The sequence below is a fragment of the Bos mutus genome, chromosome 22 (genome assembly GCF_027580195.1).
Source record: "Bos mutus isolate GX-2022 chromosome 22, NWIPB_WYAK_1.1, whole genome shotgun sequence".
NCBI classification, from domain to species: domain Eukaryota; kingdom Metazoa; phylum Chordata; class Mammalia; order Artiodactyla; family Bovidae; genus Bos; species Bos mutus.
Genome location: NC_091638.1, coordinates 18,589,387 through 18,607,776, shown reverse-complemented (window position 1 = coordinate 18,607,776; position 18,390 = coordinate 18,589,387).

Genomic DNA, 18,390 nt, shown 5'->3' with positions numbered 1-18,390 from the left:
ATTTCAGACTATGAACATGAGGTCATGGTCTTAGGAAGAGAGGCTCACAGTCTGCTCTCATGAACCAGGATGAGCCAGTTTCAGCAGAAAACTGAAATCAATCAGTTCAGTTCAGTCACTCAGTCGTGCCTGACTCTTTGTGACTCCATGAACTGTAGCACACCAGACTTCTTTGTCCATCACCAAGTCCTGGAGCATGTTCAAATTAATATCCATCAAGTCAGTGATGCCATCCAACCATCTCATCCTTTGTCACCCTCTTTTCCTCCTGCCTTCAATCTTTCCCAGCATCAAGGTCATTTCCAATGAGTCAGTTCTTCACATTTTTTTACTACTCTAAGAGTGGCACGACGTGAAGAGTAACTACAAGACATGAAGCAACACTTTCTAAATATCCTTCTAAGAGACACTCTTACTGTAGCAAAAAAAAAAAAAAAGGAGAGATGCATTATGCAGGGAGCTGAGCTCCAACACATATTTTTCTTCATTCTGAATTCCTTCTTAATAATGGTTTTAGCTATTTGCATATATTTTCTTGAATGATTTGTGTTTGCCACCTAAATAAATATTGTCTGAACAGCTTACCACTAAATACATAAATGTCCATCTACCTTCTAAAGAATCATGTTCCACCATTCACTGATTCAACATTTATGGATCAATCACCATCACTGCTGCAGGGGCAGAAAGAAAACTGAGTAAGACATACATGGTCTCAATCTCTGAGAAGTTAAGTCTTATGAGGAGAAATCAACAACAACAACAACAACAAAAATCAAGAGTCTCAAACTGTGATTAATACTAAACAGGAACCAAAGAGGGAATGGAGTACTGAATGAATCTGGGAAAGGTCAATTGAGACAGATTCACCTATAAAAGTCCTTCTGAAGATGCTTCATTTAAGCTGAGACATAAAGCAGAGAGAGGAGCTGGCTTTGAAAGAGTAGCATCCTACACAGAGTTATAGCATGTGAAGAAGCCTGGAGAAAGGAGCATGGCTGGAAGACTTGAGAAAGTGACCCCAAAAATTGTTATTGGAGCAGATTATGGGAGAAGCAGATGGAAAATGAGACTGGGTGGTTAATGTTCAGATGAGTCTGAACCTTATAGACCATGTTTAGAAGAAGGGCTTTTATTCTAAATGCAAAGAACATCCTTTGGAGAGTTCTGAGCAGGTGGGGGAGTGACTGGTCTGAATTATGCTTTAAGCTAATTCTGAACATGTGCAAAGTCCACTGACAAGAGCAGAAGCTGGGGGACCAGTTAGGAGGCAGGATGCAGCCCAGGAGAAAAATGTCTTCGGTTTGTCAACTGTAATATAAACTTGGAGAAGTGGATGAGGTGACGATATATTCTGGAGGTGAAGTTGATAGGATTTGCTAATGGACTGGAAGTGGCCACTGACGAAAAGAAAATGAGTCTAAAGTGACTCTGAATTGATGGCTTAAACAACTATAGGCATGCAGATTTTACCTCTTTTTGTGTGTGTCTTTTTCTAGAAGAATCAGTTAATTTGGCTGTCCTGGTCACACCTCACTTTCTTATCCCACTATACTTTCCAGAATCTTTCTTTTCAACTAAGGATGTCAACAAGTTCTTTTAAAATTTATATTACTTTAGAGTCTCACTTTCACCCAGGTTTCCCCACTTATTTACCTATTCACTCAATAAAGGCTCACAAACAGCTGAGCATAATCGACAGAGTTCTGCCGGGAAAAGAGAAACTAACTGTAGATATTACATGTTGCTATTTGATCCCCATCCTACTGAGAAAGAGATGGATTTGATTTGTCCAGTAAGATACACCATACTTCTCAAACAGTAATGTGCATCAGCATCGGTTAGAAAGGTTGTTACAACATAGATTGGTAGGCCCAACTTCGAAGTTTGTGATTTAGAAAGTCTAGGTAGAGCTCAAGAATCTGTGTTGCTAGCAAGTTCTTCAATGCTGGGGACAGTGAAGGTCCAGCATACTGACTTTGAGGCCTATTGAGATATTCTATCAAAGTCGCATTCAGGAATGCCCCAAATCTACAGAGAGAGGCAGGACCAGTGGTTTATTTTTAAGGTTGCTTAACTACGCATGCCATTCTTCCTCCAGGTCTTAGATAGTGAATTCTTCAGTGACACTCTCGGCCTGAGTGTCCACCTGCCACTGGCTATAAAGTGAAAATTACAGCCCCTCAGAGAAGAACACCACTCTGGGCATGGTGGTAACTTCCCATTACAAGAGACAAAAACAGATGAGTTAATCATGGAGTCCCTCCATCTCCTTGGAGGCTCATCATTCCTGTTTTGGGAGTTCAGATAAGCAGTTAATCTGCTGGAAAGATGGGAAATGAACTGGCTGTAACAAAGTATTCATGCCAGAGGGGACCTCATATTAAAAAAAGAGGATACTCATGTATTATCATTAAAGCCTTCTAGATTGTTCAATCAAGTATTTATACTTTAATGTTGGGTTTAGTGAGCCTGCTGGCCTTTCAGTTCTAGGTGGGGGAAGAGTCACAATAAACTCATCAGATGACTGTTCACTACCTTACAGTTTGTAAGGCCTTTAATGGATAATAAATGTATTTTTGACCTTAATCTGCTAAGATAGCAGTTATTCCCTCCATTTTGCAGATAAAGTGAAGCTCAAAGATATGAGTTTTATAATGTCACACAGCAATGTAGAAGCTTAAATTCAGTTCTTTAAGTCCTCATACAGTGATCAGACTCCATGAGAAAGTGGAGACTCCATAATCCTGTGGCTCCATGAGTTCACAGAACTGACTTCTACCTGATGAATCCAAACACTGACAGAGAAAATCCCCAATCCATAAAGTTGATGTCCACACAACCATTAAAATGAACTCATCCAACAAAATACTTTCCTGAAATTTGTACTGTGAGGAGCTATTAGGTCTGATTTCTGCTCACCAGCCTTCTAGGTACATGCTTTTTCTGATGAACTAAGCCCATTGAGATTTTCAGCCCATGTGCTTTGACTACTGAGTACTACTTTCTTTTAACAAAAAGTCAAATCCCAAATAAAGTCCACAACAAAATTATTAGACTGAGGCCTATGAAACTTCAAATTCTGACCATTTTATCCTATAATTTCATATGATTCAGCCACACACAACAGCAATTGTATCTACCTTCCATTAAGAATGATGTTCTGGAGAGGAAAATGGCCTTGGGTCCAGAAGCTCTGGGTTCAAGTTAGATTCTGCACATAGCACTTAACACCTGAGAGCCTCAGTTTCTGACTTGATGAGACAGGAGTGATAACAGTAATGCCTAGAACAAGCACCTCTGAGAGAAGAGTACAGAATCATCTCATTCAACTAAGGTTTACCAAACATCCACCTGGTTACAGATGCTGTGTTAAGTGTTCAAGATACAGAAATGAACGAGACAAGACAGAGTCTATGCCTGCAAGGGGCACAGTTTACAGAGAGAAGCGAATGAATAAATCAGCTGTTGCAAAATAGGAAGTCATAACAAAAATACAACATAAATAGAGAGAAGATGGTAGATAACTCTGTCTGTAATCAGGGTAGGGCTTAGAAGATTCAGACATGCCAAGTCAGAAGACTGTCTAGATCAGTGGTATCTAGAAACAGCTGGGAACTTCTAAAAAAAATACCAGTGTCCTGATGCCCCTTGTATAATGTGTTCATATAGATGGAGAGCAGTGGCCTAGGCTCACTTGCAAGTGAAAAGCTTTTGTAAACTCAAAGGGGTGCACTGTCTTGAGACACTAATACCTTAAACAAAAAAGAGGGAAAGGGACAGAGAATGGTGGCTTTGTTTCTACTGGGAATATTTTCAAACAAAATACTGGCTGAGTGTGGAAAAGGAAGTAAACTTTGGAAATGGGCACCCTGCCTCCTTCACTCATGGTCAAAAATAATTACTACTCAACCAGAGCCACTATATTAACAACCATTTCAAGTTTGGGCATTTGCTTTGGGAGAAAAGAAATATACCAGTCATATCTCCCTGGTTGTCACACTAGCAGCCAGACAGTGCAGGCTCTGTCACTGTGATGCACCACCACTATAACAAAGTTAGGTAGTTGTGCAGCTCCATGGGAGACACTCCTGGGGAAAGGTCACAGGTACAGTGCTCTGGGCTACAGGAATGTGGCCTGTACAAGCTTTACAAGTTGGGGGAGTATACAAACATCCAGAGACCACTAAGCTTTCCTTCCTCATCACCATCTGCATCCAGGGCAGCCCTGTTGATCCCTCAGATTTGCATGCAGTGACTGGGCGGTCACCAGGTCAGACTTGGAATGATTATACCAGGCAGAGATCCAGGAAGATCAGGCCAGATCTAGAAGGACTTGCATTTAGAAAGATGGGTTCTCTAACTCTTCTGTTTCTCTTCCTCCTAATGGAAATTCTGTCAGTCAGCGGTAGTGGATGATTCTTCAACTCTGCATTCCTCCACCCTTGATGTGGGAGAAACACTGATTTTCCTTTGCAGAATTAGTTCTCCCTCATTACTATTTCTTATCATTTGGGTAGAGCTGAGCTCAGGTCCAGCTACAGGGAGACATCCACTTTCCCAGGCAGGTCAGTTATCAAATTTTACCCCTTCTGGCCACAGTATTTGTCAGGGAATATTTTTTAAAAATCCACAATGGTCCCTTTACACTCAATCCTGGGACTTCTGCTGGACTAATCAGGAAAGAGAAGCTCTATTGGGATAACCAGTCAACTGTAAACCTGGGCCTCCTGGGCGCCTGAGACAACAGCAAGACTGACAAATGCAGACAGCAGGAGACGCCTAAGGACTCAAATCTTCTAAAGACAGAGCTTTCTACATTCCAACACAATAGGGGTTCACTTCTTAATTTTGGTATTAAAAAGGAATTTAACTTTCTTCTCTAATGGAGCTTACAGTGTGTGGGGTGCTTGGAATATACTATATACTAATGTTTGTTTCTATCAAAGCAAGCACAAAAAAAAAAAAAAAGCATGTTTGGACAAGTGGGAGCTCAGTCTTTCTCCTTCTCCTTTAACTGACAGCATGTTTCCAAATAGCATGACAGTGACTAGGGGGACAAAGCCTTGAGAATCCACAGTATAGGAAACCAGCCCAGTGCATTTAGGGAGAAGCCAGAAGGATGACAACCATTCTCTAGAAAGGTAATGTGAGCCAAGGGTTAAGTGTTTTCTACCCAGCTATTCAAAAGACCCAGGAGGGAGACTAAATTTAATGGCACTTAATGGCATTTTCTAAATGCCTTAATTACTTGGGATTTTGGTTATTAGTTAATGAGCTGGAAACATGAGATAAGACAATATTAACTCATGAGCAATCTGAATAATTCAGTTAACATAACTAGGCAAGATGTTGCCTACAACCTCGCTGTGATAAATAAAAACAAAATCTCTTTGGTCCAATCAAACTGCACTGAAGTAACTTCAAATGCTTATTTTTCAGTCCTACTTTTCCTTGTCCTGACTGTAACCTAAGAAAAAGAATTCAAAGGACAACAAATGAAATGGGTATAAATCTCTGTATTTGATTAGCCAGAAGTTTCCTCACTCCTACAGATGTTCACAGAACCCAGTGAAAAAAATATGATGTCAAGAGCATTGTAGTGTGTGTTGTTAGTTTTTTTTTTTTTTCCCCCCAATGATTAAGTTAAATTAAACATCTGAGGTAACCAGACTTTGGTTTAAATTTCTGTTAGAAGATGGAGATCCAGGACTTCTCTGATGGCCCAGTGGTTAAAACTTCCCCTTCCAATGAAGGGGTTGCAGGCTCGATCCCTAGTTGGGGAACTAAGATTCCACATGCCATATGGCATGCTCTCCCCAAAATTAAAGCTAAAAAAAAAAGAACATGGAGATCCAATCCCTACCACAGAAAGCTCAATGTCTACCAAGTCATCTGATTTATTTATAACCAATATCCCATGGACAATAATATATAAGCACATAAAGAGCAAAGAGATGGCTCTGATAAGAGAGACTGATAAACTAGGGGTGTTATATGGGTGATGCTGGCCAAGACCCTTCTTTTCCAGCAAGGTCTGGAGTTTGAACAGGAAGAGCTGAACAGCCAAAGTGAAGCTGAAGAGGGTTTCAGGTGGAAAAGTTGGAATAGACAAAGAAACAGAGTGAAATAGTTATTTGTGCAGCTATAAAGTCGAGTACAAGACAGAGGGGTTGGAACAGTGTGCAGGCAGTCAACAGGACTGAGAAAAATTTTTACACAGATAAATAATTAGAGAAAATTACTAAGAAAATAATGTTTTAATATTTTTTAAAAGTAGGCTGTTATCTATGGCTGGTTACTCTGTGAGTTAGCAGGAAACATTTATGAAGATGAGGTCACAGAATCAAGTCCATGTTGACCAGTAGCATCCTCAACTCTGTGTCACAGATAATATTTCTGCCTCTCCCCAGCTATTTCCATAAGGAACATCCCCTACAGCACACACTTTATTGCTGGCAGGTATTTTAGGAGAAGCAGCTGGGTGTCTGAGGGGCTTGCAAATGTATGGAACATTGAGATGGCCCAAGGAACTCTGGAGCCAGCTTTTTATTATAACCAAAAGCCAAATTTTGCATGCTGAGGCTGGAAAGGCTACAAACAAGGGCCAGGAGATGTTATCATCTGTGCTTTCTGGATGGTACCCTGCTTCATCTCTGACATTTTTCCTAGTTCTATTGAAACAGAATGGAAAGGAAGGAGTGTTTTGGACTCAAGAATGCTAATACCTACATGTCAGGATTCTGTTCCTGAACCTAGGAAAGCATCACTAATTAACTATGGGAATCTTTCCACTAATCCTCAAGTATCCTTTGATCTGCCCAGGCTTCTACCAGCCAACTATTAGCATTGGCACAGGAAACGAAGCCTAGTTGCCATCTCTGTCTTAGAGCTAGCCAGCAGAAGCGTTTGTTAACATTGGCTTTATGTGGACATAATCCCAATGGCATACTGTTAAAGGTGGTGGCATCCACATTTGATGAGGCTTTCAGAGGGGGCAGCTAAAAGCCAGCTCTGGCAGAGCCAAGGCAAAATTAAAAGGTAAGAAAGGGCAGGAATAATCAGAGAACAGGTGTCCACAAGTAAGAGCTCAAATAGAGCCCAGACTGGTCCTTCTGCTTGGAATACTCTTCCAGCTTCTCTTTCCTTGGCAAATCTCTATTCATCCTTCAGGCTCCAGCTTACAAATGGCTTTTTCTGCCCTGACCCTCACTTCTGAATTCAGTCACACTTTCTGTGGCACTGAGATCATCCTTGATTGTCTCTATCCTGGCAATGCATTGATTACTGTCAAAGGAAATCATGAGGGCATTACACAACATATACCCTCCATGACATATCATATTAGTCCAACCCACTGTTACAACCACCACAGCAGATGCCAGAGATAGAGAACAACAGGGTCTAACCAGATCATTTCAGTTAAAGGCTACATAGGTTAACTAGGAGACAGACAGAAACAGGGAGACGTTGAAAAAAATGCCTTAGGCATAAAACCCTTCCATTTTTCTGTTATAGCAGAGTCCCATTTCTTTCCCAGGATACACCAAGTCCAAGGGCTTAAAGGCCCAATTCACCATTTCTGCCAGCACTTGATACTTGCCAGTGAATACAATCAGTAGAGGAAAATGTGACCAGAACTTGGTTTGTTATTATAGAAACCCGTATGTACTGTTGTACATACCCCCCAGGTGTAACCTGGATCTGAAAGAGATGATCTAATTTGGAAGAAAAAGCAGAATCATTAGACTCAGAAAAATATGCTTCTTTTTAATTGAGAGGGAGGGGCTTATTATTTCAGTTCTGTACAATCTGGGTCAAGTTACTTAGCCTCTTTGAGTTTCTGATTTGTTCATTTGTAAAATATTTTGCAAACTTGTTGTGAGGGTGAGATATGACATTTATAAAAGCTGACACAAAGTTTAACCCATAAGGGGCACTAAAAGAAATAAAATTACCGGTACTTATTTTAAAACTTATTAATTGGATAAAAATGTATGTATTTATGTCACCTCTTTTGATCCTTATACAGTATGCTCTATTATTATCTCTATTGGAAAGATGATAAAATAAAAGCTCCCTGACTTGCTCAAGGACATCCAAGGAGTAAGAGGCAGACCAAGATCCAAACCTAGATTGGTCTGATTTTAATGCAGTCCACTCTGCCCAGCCCTATGGAATCCAACTGCAAGTAGAGCTCCAGCCTAATCAGCTCATGGAACTTATAGGTGTACACACACACTCCTCAAACTATAAATGATGTTCAACAAAATCTAGGTAAAATTCTTTATTTCCCATCTTCCTGTGAGATATTAGGCAAAAGTTGCAGTGCGGGGCTCCTCCCTTAAATTCTTTAAAAGGAGCTCATTCAGTGGGGAGTTACAGCTTTTCCTCTTTATTTTCTTCCATTGTGTTGCCTGGAACATGAATGTGAAGGCTGGAGCTACAACCATCATCTCAAACGACCATAAGGCAACCTTGATGATGGAAGTCATACTAAGGATGGGAGAGCAGAAAGAGAACCGACCTGGGCCATTGACCAATGTGGCTCCACCTCACCAGTTCTGGGCTACCAACCACTGGTGCTTTTTTTTTTTTAATATGAGAGTAGGAGAAAAAATTTTTTAAAAGCCAAAAAAGACTCCTTCCTTAGTTAGGCCACTGTTGAGTTTTTTCCATATCCAGCTGAATTTAATTCTAACTAATACAGGCTTCCACTATATTTTCAATTTTATATTTCTCAGACTCAGAGATAAAGTAGTAAAGAGACTTCAATTGCATTTTAAAATTTATAAAGCGTAACTGAATCAGGCAAGGTGCCCACAAGAATAGCTAGGGAATACCAAAATGACAGCAGAATCCACTGCTGCTTCTGGCTCAGGAAAACTGTAAAAAATGAAAGGAAAAGCAAATATTCATTATTCCACCTTGGAGTACTCCAAATATTCATCATTCTGTTCCCAAGGGGGAGATTCTCAAAGACTGAAGCTCCTGAAATAAAAACTTCCTATTTATCTCCTCAGAGATAAGTATACGAGTTGGTCTTATCTGTGTGGATTCATCAGAGCACAGGAAACAAAAGTAGCCCGTTGATCTTCATGTTCCTTATAGAAGGTTCCAAGTGTCAGAGATAACAGTCACAACAGCATGGATCCTTTTAAAAGATCACAACGTTGCAAAGAAATTATACTCCAATGAAAAAAAAAAAAAAATGTGATGTAACCATACATTAAATCATATACAGATAGATAGATAGTTATATTTAAATAAAGAAGAAAGAAAGCAAACTACTGGTTACCAGTAGGGAGACAGGGCAGCAAGTTAGGGGTAAGAGACTAAGAGATGCAAACTACTGTGTATAAAACAGATAAGCAACAAGGATATATCGTACAGCACAGGAAATTAAAGCCATTATCTTCTAATAACTTTTAATGGAGTAAAATCTATTAAAAAATACTTAATCACTATGCTGTACACCTGAAACTTAATATTGTTTATCAACTATACTTCAATAAAAAATCAGTCAGAAATAAATAAATATGTAAAATAAATAAAAAGATCAGAATTTTTGGATGCCAGAGGTGGGGTTGGCCAAAAGGCATGAAGGCAGTCAAAAAGTACAGATTTCAAACTATAAAATAAATCAGTCTTGATGATACAATGTACAGTATGATGACTACAATTACTAAAACTGGGTTACATATTTATAAGCTGCTGCTGCTAAGTCACTTCAGTTGTGTCCAACTCTGTGCAACCCCATAGAGGGCAGCCTACCAGGCTCCTCCCCTCCCCAGGATTCTCCAGACAAGAACAGTGGAGTGGGCTGACATTTCCTTCTCCAATGCATGAAAGTAAAAAGTGAAGTCGCTCAGTCGTGTCTGACACTCAGCGACCCCATGGACCGCAGGCTCCTCCATCCACGGGATTCTCCAGGCAACAGTACTGAGTGGCTTGCCATTGCCTTCTCATAAGCTGCTAAGAGAATAAATCTTAAAAATTCTTATCACACACACACAAAATGTATAACTATGTATGGTGACGATGTTAACTAGAATTTTTATGGTGATCATTTGACAGTATATACAAACATCAAATTATAACATCGTATACCTCAAATATATTTTACATGAATTATGCCTCAATAAAACATTTTCAAATTTTTAAGTAAAAAATTCACAATTAAGCTGGTGTTTATATTAGATAATTTTTAAAGGCATCTGTCCACCTCATATTCTATGCTTTCTTCTAAGAACTGTCTCTCCTATCCTGCTACCCATCAAGAAGTTCCCAGGGCCAACACTGGCTACTTTGTACCTCTACTGACCAAATCTAATTGGACCAGCAATACACCACTAACCTGAGCTGGGCCAGTCAGGTTGTCTCTCCAAAGAACTTGAAGTGAAACCCTAGGACTGGGAGCTAAGTCACATCAATGTTGGTGTTCTAGAGAGGCACCTGCTTACCTTGGAGAATTGAGATTCTAGAAACTGCTCAGAGACCTGCCCTTCCTGAGCAGTAGTCTGTCCAGGAAACTCCATTCCTTACCTAAATCAGTGGAGCACAGATTGCTCTCACTGGAATCCAGTCAATTCTTTAATAAGAATTTAAAGATGAATAAGAGCTACCCAGACAGTAACAAGTCAGAATTTGAAGATCTTCAAATGCCGTTAAGGTGGACTTTATCCCCCAAATAATAGTAAGTCAAGGAAATTTTGTGTTTATTAGTGTTTATAGGGTGTTACAACCCTTAAATGAGCAAACTAGCAATGGACTAATGCCAATGAGAAACAAGATGAAAAGTATCTACAGAAGCAGTTGAAGATTCAAAAGAAAATGTCAAAACATTTTCCCCAAATTACATTGGAGTGAAGCATGGCCTCACAGCAACAGGGCCCGTGATGTGTACAATCTGTCTGGATGGTTGTGTGGAGTCCCTTCCACATGCCTTTCCAAATCCTCTCTCCACTGTTCTCCACCGTGCTCTGTGCCCTAAGAGGATCTGGTACTGATTCTTCCCTGTTTGCCCTTCAGACCTAGCTTACGTCTACCCCAGAGTGGTACCTAATCTCTCTTACTTTCCCTCTGCCCTGGCCCACCCTCTGTAAATGCTCCTGTCTTAAAATCTCTTAGAGCTTCCCTGGTGGCTCAGACAGTAAAGAATCTGCCTGCAATGTGGGAGACCTGGGTAGGGAAGATCTCCTAGACAAGGGAATGGCTACCCACTCCAGTATTCTGGCCCGGAGAATTCCATGGACTGAATAGTCCATGGGGTCTCAAAGAATCAGACACGACTAAGCGATTTTCACCTCACTTTTACCAATACTTCAGATGTGAAGACCCAGATATGAGAAATGAGTTTCTTTTATAGCTTCCTACTCAGGAAACAGCCTGATGTATAATGTCCTTTTTAAGGATTGTCTGGGGGAATTCTGGGTTATTACAGTCATAAATACACGTGTTAACAGCCACAGGGAATCAACAGTCTTCTCAAGGAAATTTTCCTATGTTAATCTGAGATGAAGATGACTTCACAGCAAAATGAAAGGGGGGAGAAGCATCTCTTGAGTAACAAGAAAGAGCAGAAAGCCACAGGCAAAGTCCAACAAGCAGGGAGAAGCAGGCAGACTCACCCACCTTGGGACTGGAAGTCAGGGCCCATCAGCAGATGGTCTGAACTCATTTTAACAACCAGCCACAATGGCTGGAGCAACCTCTAGGGCAGAACACAGGAAATAGGGGGGGAAGCAACTTGACTCCAACCAACTCCTTAGAACGTGGCTTGAAACAGGCCACAAAGTGCTCCCCTCACATTATGGACGTGTTACAGAGTCCTTGATACATCTGCGAAAATAGGTAGTATCTTCACTGAAGCCTGACACTTGAATTTATTCACTTCTTCATCTATTCATCTACTCAACAAAACCAGAACGTCTACAAAGAGCAGGACATGGGGTTATGAACTGGATACACAGAAAAACCAAGAGACGGTCCCTAATTACAACCGCATAGGACAGAAAGGCATACAGACAGATAAGGGAACAAGTTAATGATCCTAGGACCCTGTGGCAACTGTGAAGATAATGAATACAGGACATGAGGGGAGCACAGAGGAAGAAGACAAGACTTGGATTCTGAGTGTCATTGGGAAGGGTTAGGGAAAGCTTCATGGAAGAGGTGACAATTGAGCTGAATTTCAATGTTGAATCTGATATAAAAAGTTAAAGTCCATCCAAGCATATGGTATTAGATCACAGGCACTTTAAATATAAACTTCCAAAAGAGCACAGAGTTATATTATTTTTTTTCTTTTTCCACATCCTTCAAGGAAACTGAGTGCCTTAAGTAGTACCCAGGGGCTAAAGCACCCACATCCTCTTTCCAACATGTAGTGTGGTTGCTAGGCAACCACTGCTGAGCTAAATCCAGCCTTATTCTCAATTAATTTGGAAGAGATATTATTTTTTTTTTCAATTCATGTCCTTGGAGCTTCATTTTTACGAAGAAAAGGAAATAGCTTCAGGCCTTTCTATGTGGTTTAATTGTGAATTCTCTAAATTCTCTTCAGTCATAGATCAATCTCAGCACAGACTCAAAAAAGTCACACTTGTCACTGTGAAGAAGTACAGGTATAAACATTCTGAAACAAACCTTTTCTAGTCACACCTGGTAGAAGTCATGAAACTTCCTGAATTCTCTTGGGAAAGAGAAAGGTGATCAAGACAGATTTTGAGTATTTTGTGAAAACACGGAGATCTTGCAAATATAGAGAAAAGTATTTTGTAATTTTATATATAAATGCATATATTCAACTTCAGCTGCCTGTAGCTATGTACTCAACACAATATCAGGTGCAAAGGGATGAAACAGCAATGTATTTCAGAACAATGTATCTCAGTCCCTGGGAACTTATAACAACACAAATGTACCCCAGTCCTGCACAACTAAAAATGATTTTTTTTCAGTTTTGACTCCCAGCAAGAGGTGATCTTTCCTGAAAGGAGCTTCTCAAAGATCCTACTTCAAAACAAGATAAAATATGACAAAAAACATGTACTTACCACTGTCAACACATGGAAAATCAGACTTAGTCACTTAAGTGTATAAATAGCAATTAAAATTAATTACATTGGTTAATAAATAAGTTAATACACAGTTAATACAACTGATTGCCACCCTAGCTCACTAGCTTATCATGTATGACAATGTGTATAGATGTCTATAGAGAAGACAGTATATGTAGAATGTAGATTCAATGCTATAGACAAGTTTTATTAAATTTTGGTTAAGAAATCCCTTCACTCTTTATGGAATCCTCAAACTGGATAACCCTACCTTCTTACTAGATGCAAAATGCTGGCATATATAGAAGGAAGGAAAATAACATTTTAGAATCCATACCCTTGGAACTTCACTTTACAAAGAAAGTACAGAATGACTCATACAGGAAAGTGATTAAATGCAAAATGAAATATGATACACACAGACTATGAAATGTATGAATCACTACATGAAAAGAGGCAGACTTCTATGTTCTTTTTAAAAATTTCTTTTGTGTGTATATGATTTTAAGGGTTACTTTCTGTTTACAGTCATTACACAATCTCAGCTACATTCCACGTTGCGTAGCACATCCCTGAGCCACTCATAACCAGTAGTTTTCACATCCTACTTAACCAGCCCTGTACTGCCCTTCCCCACCACCACTGTAACCACTAATTTGCTCTCTATGCCTGAGTCTGCTTCTTTTTTGTTGTATTTACTAGTTTGCTCATTTTTTAGCATCTACGTATAAGTGATATCATATAGTATTTGCCTTTCTCTGACTTACTTCACTTAGCATAATGCCCCAGCTCCCTATGTGTTGCTGCAAATAGGAAAGCTTCATTTGTTTACAACTGAGTAGTATTCCACTGTGTGTGGGTACGTGTGTGCGTCTGTAAAAATGTCACATCATCTTCATCCAGTCATTTGTTGATAGACACTTAGATTGTTTCCATGACTTGGCGATTGTAAATATTGCTGCTATAAACATTAGGGTGCTCTCCAATTACTGTTTGGTTTTTGTTTTTTCCAGATACACAACCAAGAGCAGACTTTTATGTTCGTATGGCTGCTCACTCACTCAGTCATTTTAGACTCTTTGCAGCCTCAGGGAGTGCACCCTGCCAGATTCCACTGTCCATGGAATTTTCCAGACAAGAATACTGGAGTGGGTTGCCATTTCCTACTCCAGGCAAATTCCCCGATCCAGGGATCGAACCCATGTCTCTTGTGTATCCTGCATTGGCAGGCAGATTCTTTACCACTAGTGCCCCCCGGGAAGCTCAAGAAATGGCTATGTTCCAATAAACCTGCATTTACAAAAACAGGTCATGTGTTGTTTTTGGCCCAAAGGCTATAGTCTGCCAGCCTCTGTTTTAAGGAAATGAGGGGCACAGAAGGGAGTTAGCCATCACATCCCTCACTCTGAAGTTGGAAGGGCTGATTTAAGGGGTCACACCTGCCTCCCTGATGCTATAAGAGCATCCTTCCTGAAGCAGTGTGCTTCAGAAACTCCATCAGCCAGGGTCACGCTATGGTCAGACGCACCAGGGAAGCACTGTCCCAGCTAGAACCTGGCACTAGGGGGCAAGTGAAGCAGAGCGTTCCCATGGAAGGCACACTGAGCTGCCAATCGGGGGATATAGGTTAGGATTTGACTCCCAAATTTGCCACTGTCATCTCTGTTGTCTGTCTGGTTTCAAGCAAGACACTCCCTCTCCTCCTGCAAAATGAGTGTGTTGGGGTATACTATCTCTGAGCTTCCTTAAGCACAAGATTTCATGATATTTGGGATAATATAAATAAATAAAATCTCACAACACCTCCCAAAATCCCCATTTGTTTTTTCTTGTCAGACTGCAGCAATGTTCTCCAGGAACATTCCAGAAGCATTAACACTCAGGACGAACCGTTAATTTAAATTCTACCAGCTCCCTTTCCCTACCAGTCAGCAGGAAGACGACTAAAAGCAGACAACAGAGAGTGAGCACGAAGGTGGAAAAACTGAAAGTCAAGCCCAAGGAAGAGGGATTAAGGGAACCAGGGTGAAAGGAGGTACTTGGTGTCAAAAGAGAAGGTTCACTGTGGATGAGAAAGCCAGCTTCAGTTAGAAAGACAGACAAAAACCTTAAGTGACAGCAAATTTGTTCCATATTGTCCCCAAAGGGAAAAATGAACATTATAAGAAGAAGTACTTGGGTTCAGCTCAAGGAAAAGTGCTACTTTGGGGAAATAATAGATTTCTGAAAATGCTGCAGCTATTATAGGCGCACCTCATCCATAAAAGTGTACAAGAAAAGATGGACCAAACACCTGAGATGGTGCCAGGATAGAATAAGCTGTTGGGCCAGATTCCTGATCCAGGCCTTCCTTCTAGCCCTGAGATTCTACAAATAATAGTTAGGTGCTTTGTTTAATCAGGCTTCTATTTTATGATTCTCATCTTGAATGAATGTGATCAAAAGGTATTCTTTGAGCTCTCTTTCAACCTTGAAAGAACCCGAGAAAGTTTTCTTCCTATGCTGGCAATGCTGTAAAGGACATTTCCACCATTTATTGATAAATTTCTTCTCCAAGTACAGGGGTTATACTTGACACTTGTTAAAGGATTATATTTGACTGGCTGTTAACAATAGCACCCTAGCTGTAACTAATACAAACTTCTCATTGCTCCCCAAAGAAATATGTTACTTTACATTTTAGTTCAAGGGAAAGCTGGGGAACATCAGTCACCATACATGAGATAAAGGGTAATTTGTCCGATTAAATCCCTGAACTAAAAGTTAAACACTGAGAACACCATGCATATTTTATATGATTCTCAGTCCTGAAATGAATGGTCAGGCACACAATGAGACACCAAAACAGGAGTCACACACAGCTGATGACAGGAAGGGACACAGCTTGAAAAAGAGGAGCTTGATGGGAGGTGGTAAGGATATCAAACCGAATTTTTCAAAGGAAACTAGAAGAGAGGAGGATTTTTAGAAAGCAGAGTGGCCTTCATAAGGTCCTGAGGAAATACAGAGTACATCCCATCCCTTCCCTGCCAAAGGCACTTCACTTGGGAGGAAAGGAATGCAGAGGTGAGGGCATGAGGCTTCTCACATCATGTCAAGCAGAAGCTCAGGAGACATGATGATGATGAGAAAGTCCCACCTGATGTGGGCCCTCCCTCCCCCACCTCTAGTCTCAAAATCCTTGTTCATTCTACCCAGCCACTATGGTCTCTCTTCTCTCTCTTTCTCTCTTGAACTTTCTTAGGCATGCCCCTGCCTCAGCACAGCTGTATCTGCTGTCCCCTCTGACTGGAATGCTTCCTCCACCCCCACATAATGCCCTGGCTTACCATCTCACCTCCTTCAAGCCTTTCCTTAGAGGTCCCTGACTTTCTTAGAACTTATCAAAGCATCCTGTTTACAACAGCAATGCCCTGCCCTTCTACCCAGCCACTTTTCTTGCATGCTCTTTCTACCCATAGGACTGTTCACATTGTAACACATCACATACTTTACTCTTTTATTCTCTGTACACCACCCCACCTCCACTGAGTATAAGCTCCATGAACGTGGTGACTATTGCATGTCTGAGTCACTGCTGTGTCCCACATAGTAACCAGCATATTGTTGAATGAATGACAGAAAGAAAACAAAGGTCCAAGGTTGGGAAAGAAAATAAGGAAAAGGAACACTGGAACAGAATGAAAAGAATCAGTGGCAGAGATAACTGGAGGAAGAAGAAGGGCAGAAAGGAGAGCAGCAACGTTTCTGAAGGATGAGCATAAAGAATAGAGCAAGATAAATGGCTCCTGTTATTCCTGCTGTTTCACCTGGCATGGGGGCTTATTGTCCCAGCTCCTGCCTTTTGAAATGAGCAGGTCATACCTCAAAAGTCCTGTTCTGGCTGAAACAGTTACAGCATCACAGCAGAGAGGGGTGGGAATAAAGTATTCTCTGGGCTGCAGTAGCGATGGCAGGGGGCTGGGCAACACGTAAGGCTGGAACTTTCCTGAGCCAAGTGGCTCTTGGTTGACTGTCCATTCCCACCAGACTGCCCAATATCTGGTGGGAACAGAAGGAAAACACACAGCCAGAGAGCGTGCCTCTTCCTGCCAAACAACAGGTTCATCTGACAGTTCCACAGAATCAAAGAATACAAGAGGAATAGGAGGAATAACCCCACGGAATTCCTCTATGGGCTAGGATGGAAGGCAAGATCACAGTAAATAAGAGATGTAACTAATCTGGGGAAGACTCAGAAACAACGGAAGAATGACTAGGTTTCATCCATTTTAAAAGGTGCCTGTTTTTTCACACTTGAACATTTCTAAGATCAAGATGACTTTTACAACTGGTGGCATCTTACAAATTTAGTTGACAGCAATTTTCCCCCTTCGTCATTACTCACTAGACAGTGTGTGAATAAAAAAGAACAGAGAGTGTCACTCATCATCTAGTCGTACAGGGTGAAGTCACAACCCCCTTAGCTGTGCACTGACAGTGCATTCTGAGAAATCAGGATGAAAAATAATAATAATAATGAGGAACTCTGTGCTTCAGATAAAAAGGCCCCAAACAGTTAGAGGCATATCTCAGGAAGAATTTCAATGACCACTGATTCTTGCATCTTTCCATAAATAGGAGAGCACTAAAATCATTAACTTGAGATATCCATTCTTTATGATTAGCAGTAATCTTTTATCAAGATGTATGTTTGACTGCACGTGTTTCTTAGCCAAAAAGTGGGTGTGTGTGTATATATATACACACACATACACACACTCCCAGCCTATGTCTTTGGAAAAATTCCTCAAAGCTGTCTCCCAGGCTATAGTTCTCAATAAGAACTTGGATAACACAAACTCACGACTCCCATGTTGTGGATTTTCCATTAGGTCAACAAAGGGATGGTGCGGCCTATAATCAGTTGCATATTAGATGGAAAGAAACACAGTGGGAGCACAGAGGAATCCAAAGGCTGAAACTACGCAGACCAGATGACTAAGTCAACGAGAGGAAAAAGATGTGCCTTGCAGAACTGCATGAAGGATTGAGGGCTTGGAAACAGCAGATACCATGAGGCTGGGGGGAAGAACAAGGCAGAAAGTTGGTGAAGGAGCCATGGGCTCCCCCAGATCCCTGCCACCTCACACAGTGATGCGGCCAGGCTACTGCTGTGCTCTTCCAATGATGTGGGCAGGGCCACCAGATAAAAAACACAAAGGCCCAGTGAAATTCAAATTTCAGATACCAGCTGGTTGCATGGGACACACCTATACTAAAACGTTATTCCTCATTTATCTGAAATTCAAATTTTACTAGGCAATCTCAATTTTGTTTTTCTTTGAGT